This window comes from Alexandromys fortis, unplaced genomic scaffold (genome assembly GCF_014885135.2).
Source record: "Alexandromys fortis isolate MF-2015 unplaced genomic scaffold, M_Fortis_MF-2015_v1.1 scaffold_133, whole genome shotgun sequence".
In the NCBI taxonomy this organism is placed as follows: Eukaryota; Metazoa; Chordata; class Mammalia; order Rodentia; family Cricetidae; genus Alexandromys; species Alexandromys fortis.
The window spans coordinates 829,869-843,876 of NW_026068030.1; positions in this window are offsets into that span (position 1 = coordinate 829,869).

The window sequence follows — 14,008 nt, forward strand, 5'->3', positions numbered from 1 at the left end:
ACAGCCTATCACTCATTATCTCTAACCCAAGCAAAGCAAGATTCCTTCCATTCCTGCAAGGTTAGATAAGTTACTGTTCATTAGATTTTATTTTAACGCAGACTTATATGGTAGAATATTGATAGTTGAGGACATGCCATTAATCTGACATCACAAAGCAGAAAGGAAACAAATTAGTGTAGAAATCCATTCCTTCTTATTTGAGGATACATATGTGTTTGATGACAGGATTCTCTAAGGATAAGCCAATGGCTAACTCTTGGTTTGGAAGGCCAGAACAGAGTAACCTGGGGAGAATTATTAAAGTAATGCTCCTAAAACCTACTGTGAGGGTGGAGACAATAACTGTTACAAATTGTGGTGATGTGGGAGTGTCATATATCAATCTGTTGATTTCATTGGTTAAGTAATACAGAAACTGCTTGGCCCTGATAGGTTAAAACACAGGTGGGAGGAGTAAACAGAACAGAATGCTGGGAGGAAGAGGAAGTGAGCTCAGACTTGATAGCTCTCCGCTCTGGGGCAGACGCCTCAGAGAGACACCATGCTCCCCTCTCTCCAGGGCAGACGTGATAGCTCTGCTCTCTGAGGCACACCCGATGAAGATCCGACCCAGGATGGATGTAGGCTAGAATCTTCCCGGTAAGCGCACCTTAGGATGCTACACACATTATTAGAAATGGGCTACTCCAAGTGCGAGAGTTAGCCAAGAAGAGGCTAGATATAATGGGCCAAGCAGTCTTTAAAAGAATACAGTTTGTGTGTTGTTATTTCGGGGCATAAGCTAGCCAGTGGCCGGGGTGCTGGGAACGCAGCCCCGCCGCTCCTATTACAACATTGTGGGGTGAGGATGTGGGCAGGAGAGGGCTCACCTAAAGCGTGAAATGGGCACCTGCAGCCTCTGTGGCACGCGGCCAACCTGCATGATGACTATCCGTGTTTGAGTATAGAGCATGGTCCTTACTTGTTGTTGTCAGCAGAGAAAGAAAAAGGGGAAAGTGGTGTGTCTCCCACCTAACTGGAAAATGACTTAGAGTCTTTGCATTCTTGACACACTTTAAAGAGCTGTGGCTCATTTTTATGCCGACTTTTTTTTCCCTTTTAATTTAATTCTAATTTTCTGTTTCTGTCTTTAAATTAATCATATCATGGGTATGATTTAGTGTATAAAACTTAATGTTAAGATACATATAAACATTAAAAGCGTTCTTATGGTGGAGCCAACTTACATGCCCATTATCTCACACAAGGCTATAACTTGATTGCACAAAAATGTCCAGAATATGACATTGTTGGCAACAGTCCTGCTTTCCATCAACTCACCCTACAGATGTGCTGCTTGATTCTTTCTCTCATCTCCCTCTTCCCTCTCCCATCTTGACTCAGACAAACCACTGTTTTATTCTCTGTCTCTATGTATCTGATTTATCTTCACTTTTCAGGCCATACCCCTGAGATCATGAAATATGTATGTGTTGTATATTTCTTTTCTTTAAGATTAATTTTTTACTTTATTTATGTGCTTAAAGATCTTCTAGCAGATGGGAGGATTCCCCTCATTGTTTAACACTATGTAATATTCCACCGTAAATGTGCACCAAATTTTTATTCATTTACCCACTGGTTGTTATTTATTTTATTCCCATATCTTTCCTACTGTAAACAGTGGTACAATGAATTCGAGAGCAAAGTATCTTTATGACATGATGAGTGGATTTCCTTTCTTTTTGGTGTATGTCAAGAAAAGCATTTTAAAATTATCTTGGGTTATCATGTAAAAAATAATTTTAATAGGTGGCATTAATTAAGATCTAACTAAGCATTATGTGTTATACTGGGTTACACACACTGCTCTCCTATCTAAACTTCCTGGGACCAGAGAGATGGCTTCATCATTAAGAGAACTTGCTGCTCTTTCAGACGACCTATGTTCAGTTCCCAGCACCCACATGTGGCTCACAACTGCCTATAATTCCAGTTCCACAGGATCTGACACCTTCTCTGACATTCATAGGCTTTTGCACAAGCTTGGCGCACAGACATATACTCACCTACACACAAATGCACATAAAACTTAAAAAAAAATAATAGACTTAAATTTCCTGATAACTCTATAAGTCCACTACATTCCACCACATTCATTTTAGTAAAGAAGATAGATGCAGGAAGAATATAGAAAACTTTTCTACGGTCATACAGCAAGTACGTCATACAGCAAACATGTGACAAGACCTGAGGATGAATCTGAGTTAGTCTGATTCTTCAAACCTTAGCTGCAAACCCTATGTACAAGCCACCTGATAGCCTACAGCTGTGGAAGTTTTCTCAGGCAGTGGGAAGAAACAAGAAGGTCATCCTCGTGATCTGTTGCACAACAGGGCGATGACATATTGCATTCTTTAAAATCCAAAGAGAGTAGGTAGAGAGTGCTTACTGCAAAGTAGCCAACCCTACATGAAGTATTTCAAATGCAAACAGCTCAACTTAACCATCCCACAATATGAATATATATATATTTTTAAAAAAATCATATTGCACATAATAAACATGTACAGCCCTTTGATCCCAACACTCGGGAGGCAGAGGCAGGCAGATCTCTGTGAATTCAAGGCCAGCCTGGTCTACAAGAGCTAGTTCCAGGACAACTAGGGTAGTTACAAAGAGAAACCCGGTCTGGAAAATCTAAAATAAATAAATAAATAAACATGTACAATTCTGTGTGTCAATTAAAAATTGAAAAATTTTAAAAATATTCAATGTTTTTACTAAATAGTTTCAATTAAAAATAAAATATTTTTAAGTATTTAACGATTTTTGCTAAATATGATGTACATAAAAATATCAATAACCTTATATGCAGTACTCTATGTCTGGGATGGTCAACCATCCTCATCAGAGACAGAACCCGAAAATGCTAGCATGTGCACAACGTCAATTACTTGGTGAACAGTGACTACTAATACTAATACTGATTAGTACCACTGATAAAGTAATAGCTGGTTTTGCCCTTTGGTTTTGAAGCCAGTAGCCATGCAGCATTGTATCACAAGTTTCACAGTTAGCTCCTTGGGCCTTCAAAGGGTCAGAAATTCTCCAGCAAGCTTTTGTTTCCCAACCACAGACAACCTAAACTGGTAGCTGTATCTACATATTCATGCTACCGTGCTCTGAGCAGCCACAGCAGGTCTTCAGGACCTGCTTTGATTGATAAGAGTCCTAGATACCTGAGGAGGGTGGGGAGCAAGCAAAGCTGGGAATCCCCCAGTTAGTTTCACCTATTTTAATCTTTACCTCTTCTGAAACCTGTGACTTCCCCAGATCCCAGAGAGGTCACTGGGTCTAAGAAATCTGCTGAGGTCCTTAACAAAAAAAAAAAAAAAAAAAGAGGAAAAAAGCAAAAATATACTAGGCTATAACAATAGAACACTGGTAGAATAATGAACTGTGTCATCAGACAATAGGTAGCCATGAATATGTCTGTAAGAAGAGTATAGTCAAAACAAGATCTGACCTTTTTAGCTTACACCGGAAAGTGTCCATGATGCACTGAGAAAATCAAGCATAAAGAGAATGATGCTACTCTACATCTGGATGTGTTCATCTGGACATAAAATCATTCTTTAGCTAAGAACGAGATGCTAAAAACTGAAAAGACAGTGACAGCCCTGACACACTATCACTGAGAACTTTCTGTGTCAATGCTGGGCATAGAACTTGGGACTTAATGTATGGTAGGTACATATTATACCACTGACCTGCTGAGAAGCTGAGTCCTCAGCCACTGTGGCAACTTCATTAATAAGAATGGGAATTTACTAATCAACATCAGTTCAGTTCATCCAAATACCTACCCCACATATGAGCTGCTGGAGCACGTAAAGAGGCCAGTCCAGCCGAACCAAAGTGACAGGATCTCCATGACTCAGGGCAACATCATGATACCCTAGAGGAGTCTTTGTGAGCTTGTGGTAGTGATGGGGTATTAGAAGCCAGAGGCCTCCAGCTAGACCAATGACCCATTGCAATGAACATTTGTAAGGAAAGCCATTGGAACAGAAGGATATACTGCATGACACACTGCAGCTCCCACAGCGAGATGGAGTTTTTTGTTTATTTTTTATTTTTATTTTTTGGAGGGGAGGTTACAAGAGTGGAGGCAGATAAGGAAAGACAGGAAAATGAGTGAAATTAGGGTGCACTATGTGAAATTCACAAAGATTTTTTTTTTTTTTAATTTTGAAAAAAGTTGGTTCAGGAGCCAGGAAATGATGGTGTACACCTTTGACTCCAACACTCAGGAGACAGAGACAGGCAGATCTTCCTGAGTTTGAGGCCAGCCTGGTCTACAGAGCGAGTTCCAGGACAACCAAGGCTACACAGTAAAGCCCTGCTGTAGGAACTCCTTCATCCAGTAGCCTTTAAGATACCAGGCCACTTGGGCATGGCCTGTTAGACTATAAATGCCAATGTAAAGCACACACTCGCTCTCTCATCTGGCTGCTGAATTGGTTCTTGTTCCCATTCATGCAGAGGACAGTGATCTGTGAGTCTACTCCTAAATAAATAATCCTTTATTATTTTGAGCTAGTGAGGGATTATGTTGTAACTTTCATCATCAAAACCATGTATCAAGAAATCAATCAACTAATCAAACAAACAAACATAGTTTAGGAAATGTAAGAGATGGACGCTTCTGTGTCTTTTACTGATGGTAAACCCAAGACTAAAAATAAAAAGAAAAACAACATCAGCAAATGTTTTTGGACATCTATTTGAAATTCAGTCCACTTTTTTTGAGACTGGAGTTCTCTTTGTAGCCCTGGCTGGCCTTGAACTCACAGAGATCTGCCTGCCTCTTCCTCCCAAGTGCTAGGATTAAAGGAATGCACTGCCACTGCCCTCCCAGTCCACTTTGAAAGCAATTTTTAAAAAGCTAAATTTATAAACCACCAGCCATCAATCTCCTAAATTAGTTTTAGAGAAAGAGACTTGTCTTGGGAAGCCCAGGCCTCATGCGTTCACAGGAAGAAATCTATAAGAGGAATACTGTAAAATCTAAAACAGCAAATTACATTGAACTATATATTTCATCTATCCCAGCCGCAAAGAAATGGAGTTTTTTTTTTTTTAAAGTACAGTTGGTAGGCTGGGGAGATGGCTCCTTTGAAGCAGGAAAATCTCAATTAGATCCCCTAAAAATTTCCATAATAAAGTGGAGCACTGGCTGGAGAGTTGGCTCAGCAGTTAAGAGCACTGGCTGCTCTTCCAGAGAGCCTGGGTTCAATTCCCAGCACCCACATGGTAGCTCACAACTGTCTGTAACTCCATTTCCAGATGATCTGACACCCTCGCACAGACACATATGCAGGCAAACACACCAATGCACATAAAATAAGTAAATATTAAAAAGAAAAAAAACAAAGTGGAGCACAGCAGCAGACACCTGTAGTTCCGGTAACTGGTGAGTCAGAGTTAAGTGGGCCTTAGTGCTTAACGTCTGGCTGAACAGGCAAGTTCCATGTTGAGTGAGAGACCTTCTCTCACAAGATATGTTGGACAGTAATTGCAGACACCTGGTGTCAACTTCTGGCCACATGAATATGAATACACATACACTTGCAGCTAAGCATACATGTGCACACACGAATGTTACACACACACACGCACACACACACACACACACAAGTCAGTGATGATTTATGGAGGGTCACACATTGCTAAAACTTGATGTAAAACTGTACAGAAAATAATCTGCCACAATTCCAAGCATAGATATGATTTGGCCTAGAAATTCCACCCCCAGGAACGTATCCTACAGGTAGACCAACAGATGTGCAGTATACTCATTAAAGCACTGGTTTATATCACACTATCGGAAACATCGTCAACAGGAAGTACTGCACTCATTCAAGAAATGACTGTTCAGCTGAAAAATCAACAAGGGAGCTCTTCATGAAATGATATAAAGCAACCTACATTTCCAAGTGGAAAGTTGCAAATTCAAAATCCTTTTCAGACTGTCTTTGACGCGAACATGTCCTAAAAACACAGAAGGTTTTCCGAAACATTCTACAGGCAACCTGTACTGCTCACTGCCCAGGGGCTAGCAAAGGAAATGGCTTGCACTCTGAAGTATGGATTTCCACAAGATGGTGCTATATCTTCCACCAAGAACAAAACTCATTTCCTTCAGAATGTGGTGTTCAGACGGAAGACACAATAATCTGTGTACGGCCTGGTGAGTCCATCAAAGGAAACACAGTGGGTCAACGTACCCTGATCGGGGAGGACTTGGGCCTGAAGACTGAAGACTGCTCCAGGTAAATGCTTTCTACCACCCCCATTCATGCCTGAATTAATGTGGAGGCTTCATGTTTGCCAGAATCCTGAGCTTCTGCACCCTCCTTTCCCAATTGGTGCCCTCACAGGTCAGGGCGACGTGAGGCAGGGTGGGACCCCGTACTGAGGAGTGGCTACAGTGCTCATGGAAATGTAAGCAATGGAAAAACAACCCCCACAGGCACCCACACTTTCCACCCACCACAGCCCAAGAGCGTCTAATAAAGCCTCTCCTTGCTCTCCCAGCCCACGCTGATCATTCTTTCCTCAGACGTTCTGCGGCTTTAAAGTTTTCACCGTCTTTGGGCTTATCAAGGGTTGCTTTAGAATATTTCAACGTTTCCATGTGATGTTCCAAGTTCTTTTAAGACAAGGACCCTGTGGTAATGATCTATTATATGTCCTAGAGCAACAAGCATCCTAGCAGCAAGTTATGCATAGTAACGAGACCAGAAAGGCCCACAGTCAGAAATACGTCTGTCTTAATCTGCAATAGTTGGGGTGACTGGGAAGATGGTAGCCCCAGTTGGTCACTTTCTCGGCCTAGGAATGTGATCTTATGGATCATACCCTCTCTGGACTGTTTGATCATCTCTAAACAACCGGAACTGAACTGCCTTAATTCTACAGTTATTACATTTGTTTTTAATTGCTTGCTTCTATCAGTATCTTTAGAATTCTCTCTTTGTGAGAGTCAATGAGGTAAAAATATTTGTATCGTAGGGAGAATGTTTCTTTTGAAGAAAATGGCAGCATCCTTTCTGGTCTTGTTTCTTGGCTCTAGTCTGCTCTCTTCTGTCTTATTCTTCTGTGCCCAGTCATCACCGTTGACACGATGCCTGTGACTGACAGTCTCTTTCTGCATCTTCTCTGCTCTCACAGGACAGGAAAGATCAAGGAACACAGGGGCCTAGGGCTAGGGTATTCTGGGACCAGTCTCATGTGTAGCAGAAGAACCTAGTGTGTGTTTGGGGTAAAGAGGGGTGGGAGTGAAAATTAGGGTGGGAAAGAGGGGTTTTGTATTAGGCATAATCCCTGGGGGCTGCAGCAGAGAAAGAAGACCCTGCAGGCATAGCCACTGGGCTGTGGTGATAAGGAATAAGGCTGGCAATTTTGTGTTGGTAAAGGGGCAAGGCAGGATTACAGCAGTGGGAACAGAAACCAGGATTGTTTCCATTTGCTAGATAAATAGGATCTAACTAACAGCCTGTGTTCCATATTACATCCACCACAAGAAGCAGGAACAGAAAGGGGGCCCAACTTATTCTTTAAGTGACATGGTGAGATGGACAAAATACAGGTTTCCAGCTTATCCCAAACAGAAGAAAAAAAGAGATCGATGTGAGTAAAAAATAACATTTATCATTATGCTTTCACAATAAAAACTCTGGAATCTCCCCTCATCATCTTTCTACTAACTTGTTACTGTGATCATCTTCTTTATGTATGTCCTTCTCCTACAGAAAAAAATTATGACTCATAAACATGTATACAAAGCCACATATACATACAATAAGATAAAAGATAAGAAAGTAGGGAAAATAAGAATAGGAACTGAAAGTTGGCAACACATGTGACAGTCCCCTTGGCAGATTAATTCCAGGAATCTCTGGATATCAAATTCCTCAGATATTTAAATTCTTTATATAAAACAGTATTATGTTAGTTACACACAACCTACAAACATCCTTTCATGTACTTTAAATCATCTTCAGGTTACCTGTGACGCTAACTACAATGTAAATGCATTATACTGTGTAGAATGCAAATTCTTGGGGTTTTTCATTGTTTGTGTTTTAAGATAAGGTCTCACAGTGTAGATAAGGCTGGCCTCAAACTCACAGAATTTGCTCGCTTGTACCTCCTGTGTCCTGGTGTGTGTGTCACCACTCCTGGCTTGCAAATAGTTATTACACCATGTGTTTCTGGAAATGGCAGGCAAGGCAATCTGTTTCTTCAGAACAGACAAATAAGCCTTAAGATACAGAGGGCCAGCTGTTCTTCCAACACATCTCTGAAAGGTCGTCACAACTTTGCTGCTGAATTCTCCTTTCCAATTTAGACGGAAAATACGAGCGTTGAGACTTTCCTAGTACTAGTCTTTCTGTTTCTTTAATATTTCTCCCAATTCATCATTAAAATACAATCTTTAAAACCCTCTGTCTTGGGAAAATAGAAGCGCCATCTTCAAGGCTCGATGTCAGTCAAGATTCACGCTGTCAGACTCAACATCACTAACATCCAAGGACTCACTTCAGGTGGGATTTCTACTGTCTTCAGCCCTGAACATGGTTAGACTTGGAGTTTCCCTCAGAGATTTGAGGGTAAAACTGCTGTCGTTCTTTATTGAATATTCTTAACGTATGTGCTCTAAGGATTCGCTTGTTTCGTACAGAAACCAAACTGACAGATTCTCTTGGCAGACAGCAAGCAGAAGAAGAAGAAGCAAACCACGGCCTTTGTGATCAGTGGCCCCCCAAACGCAGTAGAGATTAGAAGTGAAAGAAGCAGAATGTGAGCAGAACAGAAAAGACTTATCCCATGCTGCTGGATGTTCACTCGTCTGGATTTTGGTTTTTAAGCTTTAACTAAAACTGGAATTTTCTCTTAGGTTTTATCACTGTATGTTAATCTTACAAAGCAATGGGTTTCCTGACAGTTGCGCCAGACTTCAAGGACTTGGATGGTACTCACCCCTTGTTAACACTCCCATCCCTGTTTCTTCCCTTCCCCTTCCCCAACAGATTCCTTCTGTTTTCATGTCATCAGTGTATGCCTGCATTCATGAACACAGACTAATGGTTCATGTAAGACACTTCCTAAATCCTCTGTCCTGGAACTAGCCCTGAAGACCAGGCTGGTTTCAAACTCACAGAAATCCACCTGCCTCTGCCTCCAGAGTGTTGGAACTAAAGGCGTGCATCACTTCCACCCGGTCACAAGTGAAGTCTTAAAGCCAATGTGAAGGCTTTAGGTGGAGCTTTGAGGAAATAACTGGACTTAGGTGAGGTCAAGAGAGGGCCTTCATGATGGGAAGAGGAAGAGTCCACAGAGGCAGATGGATCTCTGTGAGTTTGATGCCAGCGTGGTTTACACAGTTTTAGCGCAGTGAGGAATACAAAAAAAAAAAAAAAAAAACGCAAAAACAACAACAACAAAAACACTGTCTTGATCACCTTCCTAGACCTGGATGGAGTGGGGAGGACCTTGGACTGCCCACAGGGCAGGGAACCCTGACTGCTTTTTGGACTGGAGAGGGAGGGGGAGGAGAGTGGGGCATAGGCAGTGGGGGAGGGGGAAGGGAGGTGGAGAGGAGGCAGAAATTTTTAATAAAAAAAAGAAAAGAAAAAAAGAGACTGAATTCACACTGAACTTCAATGTAATGAAGTTAGAGAAAAAATTATTACACATTTTTAAAATACATTTTTGAGATTGTAACTATATCATTTCCCCTCTCCCCCTCCTCCCTCTAAACCCTCCCATGAACCCCATTCCTTGTTCTATTTTAAATTCAATTAAATGACCTTTTTTTCTTTGTTTCTTTAGTTGTTGCTTCATATATTTATGCATGTGTGTGTGTTTATTTCTAAGTATGAAAAACCCTGCTTAGTCCATATAATGTTACTTGCATGTATATGTATGCATATCTATATATGCATACACACACACATATATAAATACACACACACATTTCAGGACTAACCATTTGATATTGGATGACCAGTTGGCTTGCTTTTCCCTGTGGAAGACTACTTCCATTCTCAGCATTTCTTAGTTGCCTATTGTTCTTTATCTAGCCTTCTGACCTCCTGAGTTTTCTCCCTTCCACATTAGCATGTCTACTGGTCCTTGTTCAGATCATGTTTCGGAATCTGTGTTGATGATGGATGTAGTGTCTGACATCCTAGGGGACACAATCTAATAGCAACCTTCCTGATCATCTGGTTCTTCCAATCTTTTTGCCCCCCCCCCCCCGGCCCCCATTCTTCAATGTTCCCTGGGACTTTGGTACAGCAATTGTGCTGTGGTGTATCAGAAATGATTGGGCTTCACACCTCTGCTGTTTTTCTATAATGATCTCTGCTACAAAGAGACGTCCTCTTGATAAGGGGTGAGAACTATACTTCTCTGTGGGCATAAGGATAAATATTTAGAGTGTAGATAAGGATTATACTGGTTTAATAAAGTAGAGGTTGTAAATTCCCCTTTAAGATCTAAGACTTGATAAGCCTTGGGTAGTGGCTAGGTTTCCAGTCCCAGGCATGATTTCCCTCTTAAGACCCAATTAGAGAGCTATTAATTACTGCCAAGATATGGATGCCATTACTGTACCCTTGGATTATAATGCCACACTGGCCATTGTGGCTTTTGGACACTATATCTGGCTAGGACTGTTGGTTGGGTCCCTTCTTTGGAAGTTTGCATGATATTTCTGGTACCATGAAAGCTCTAGGAGGAGGCATTCATGACAGTTCTAGTTCTGGTACTCTGGGCCCACATCTGAAGTGTATGGTGTCTTCAGCAATAGGGACTTACTTTGTACCACTAGTGGGGGTGCTATTAAGGGCAATAACAACAGCTTCTAGTGTTTGAGAAATCTCTTGGACAATACTAACCAACAACTCAGAAGAGGGATTTTTTTTTTTTTTTTTTTTTTTTTTTGGTTTTTCGAGACAGGGTTTCTCTTTGGTTTTGGAGTCTGTCCTGGCACTAGCTCTTGTAGACCAGGCTGGTCTCGAACTCACAGAGATCCACCTGCCTCTGCCTCCCAAGTGCTGGGATTAAAGGCGTGCGCCACCACCGCCCGGCCAGAAGAGGGATTTTTTGTTGTTGTTGTTAGATAGTGTCTAGGGTTTCTACTGATGTGAAGAGACACCATGATCATGTCAACTTTTTTTTTTTCTTTTCTCTTTTGAGACAGGGTTTCTCTGTGGACCCCTGGCTGTCCTGGAACTCACTCTGTAGATCAGGCTGTTCTCAGATTTAGAGTTTCTTCTGCCTCCTGAGAGCTGGGATTAAGGGTGTGCACTATAGGCCCATATTCTATATGGTAGGGCAGTCAGGCTATCAAAGCCATAGTTCCCCACCTGAAGTGGTCAGGTAACCTTCCAGACAGGGTGTCACTACCTAACAAAAGCTCAGGATGTTTCTTTGCTCCTTTCTTTGTAATTTGGGGGATGCCTGATAGAGATGCTAATTCTAGCCTAAGCCACAGTTAGCATACAGAGCAGATAGGTAGATGTAGATGTGACTAAAAGACATTCTCATGGTTACATAGGAAACAGAATGCTAATGTATTTCCCCTTCAGTTTATGTTTTGATATATAAGGCTGTTTGGAGAATAAACGTGAAGAATTCCTCAGGATGTGAACTCAGGATGTCATGAGGGATCATGGAGAATCTCCTTCCCGATAAAGCCATGCGAGTTGTGTCTTTATTCCCACATCTCCACGCCAATCCAGAGAGAGATAGTTTATGTTGGGTCCTGGTCAAGAGAAATAATTTATGGTCTGTGCTAGCACTAGACCCCAACAGTGCACCACTAGTGTCCAGCTGATCATGTCAACTCTTATAAAAGAAATTATCTAAGTAGGGCTGGCTTACAGTTTCAGAGGTTTAGTTCATTATCATCACAGCAGGAAGCCTGGTAGCACACCGGCAGGGTTCTACATCTTCGTCTGCAGACAGCAGAAGGAGACTGTATATCACACTGGGCATAGCTTGAGCATTTAGGCCTCAAAGCCTGTGCCCACAGTGACACACTTCCTCCAACAAGGCCACACCTTCTAATAGTGCCACTCCCTATGGACCAAGCATTCAAACACAGGAGTCTATGGGGGCCATTCCTATTCAAACTAACACAGATAAGTCTAAGGCTCCTAGGAGGAGCACTGTCAGCCCAGATGAAAAAATTTTACTAAACTCTGTGTGTGTGTGTGTGTGTATACACTAATCTAAAGAAATAATATATGCTAATTTTCATGAAATATAGGCATTTTAGGTAAACAGTTAATAGTTTAATTCCTTATAACTTTTTCCTTTTTTTTTAGTCTTTTTTTTTTTTTTGTTCGTTTTGTTTTATTTTTCAAGACAGGGTTTCTCTGTAGCTTTGGAGCCTGTCCTGGCACTAGCTCTAGTAGACCAGGCTGGCCTCAAACTCACAGACCAGGCCTGCCTCTGCCTCCCGAGTGCTGGGATTAAAGGTGTGCACCACCACCGCCCGGCCCTTATGACTTTTTCAAACATATTTACTGTTATTACCCTCCTCCCTCTTTTTTTTCTGTATTTCTTTCTCCTCCCCCTCCCTAATTAAAGCACTGCTCCATTGTTCATACATCTTAATCATAACGACATTTAAAGAAATCAGGAAAGGTTTCAGAGATGACATACACATGACTTCATCCTGCAAAAGGCTAGGAACCTGAAAAATAGAAAAAGGCAGGAAGAACAGATCAAGCAACAGCATTAGTGCCTCGGATTATCAAGGAGTGGAAATACTGCCAGGTGTCCATGGTTTGGCAAGCAGACGGCCAGAGCAAAGAGCATGTGGAGTTAGGGAAAAGAGAGCCTCAGAGGAAGACTGGAATGAAGGCAGGACCTAGGCTGAGAAAACCTGGACCTTGTACTCAGTACTGCTTCTCTTTAGTAGATGATTACATATTTACTTCCTAGCTTTCCATTCTTTGTTGTCTCTGTATTTGTCTAGAGTTACCAAGAATATCTATGGCTACACCCAAGCAAACTCCAGGCCTAAGTGTAGCTGGGACTTCGAATTCTCCTTTTCCTCTTAGTGATTCAAAGCAAGCTCATCACCAGATGATAAAACTAAATAAAGGTTTGCTTCACTGTTAGGGGAAGGAGAAGTTCATGAGGCCAAGCAATCCCAGGCACTTCAGGAAGCACCTGAGCTGTGAGGACACGTGCATCAAGCTGTCAGTGTGAACACTGTGGTAGCAGTGAGCCATCCCAAGATGTGTGTGTGTGTATGTGTGTGTGTTGTTGTTTCTGTGTGTTGAGTCAGAGATGCGTTCTGGTAGAAGTCAATTGTCAACAACAAAGAGCTATGTTCAAGAGAAGTGCTAGAGGGGCTGGAGAGATGGCTCAGAGGTTGAGAGTGTTGCCTGCTCTTCCGAAGGTCCTGAGTTCGAGTCCCAGCAACCATGTGGTGGTTCATGACCATCTGTGGTGAGGTCTGATGCTCTCTTCTGGCCTTCAGGTATAACGCAGAAAGGATATTGTATACATAATAAATAAATAAATAAATATTTTTAAGAATAAAAAAAGAGAGAAGTATTAGAGGAACCCAGGAAGAGGGGCCAGCTAAGACTACGTGAACCACCTTAGGGAATGAAACACACCCAAGGAGATCATTATGTAGACTACCTACTACCTACTTGGTCTTTGTTTTTCTGTAACTGTTGAATGTGGTCATGGAGCTCTTGTGTATCAAAGTATCAAAGACTACTTGTCTATGCATCCTGTTATTTTAAGTATCTTAATATATACTATTTGTCATCTTTAGCTTATATTTATTATTCATTCAACAAACATTCAGTGGCTCACTTACTATATGATTCATTTCCAGCACTAGGAATATGAAGATACGGCATACAATCTCTGCACTTAAGTTCCTTAATTCCTTAGTGCAGCAGTATGGAAGTTGGGGCCC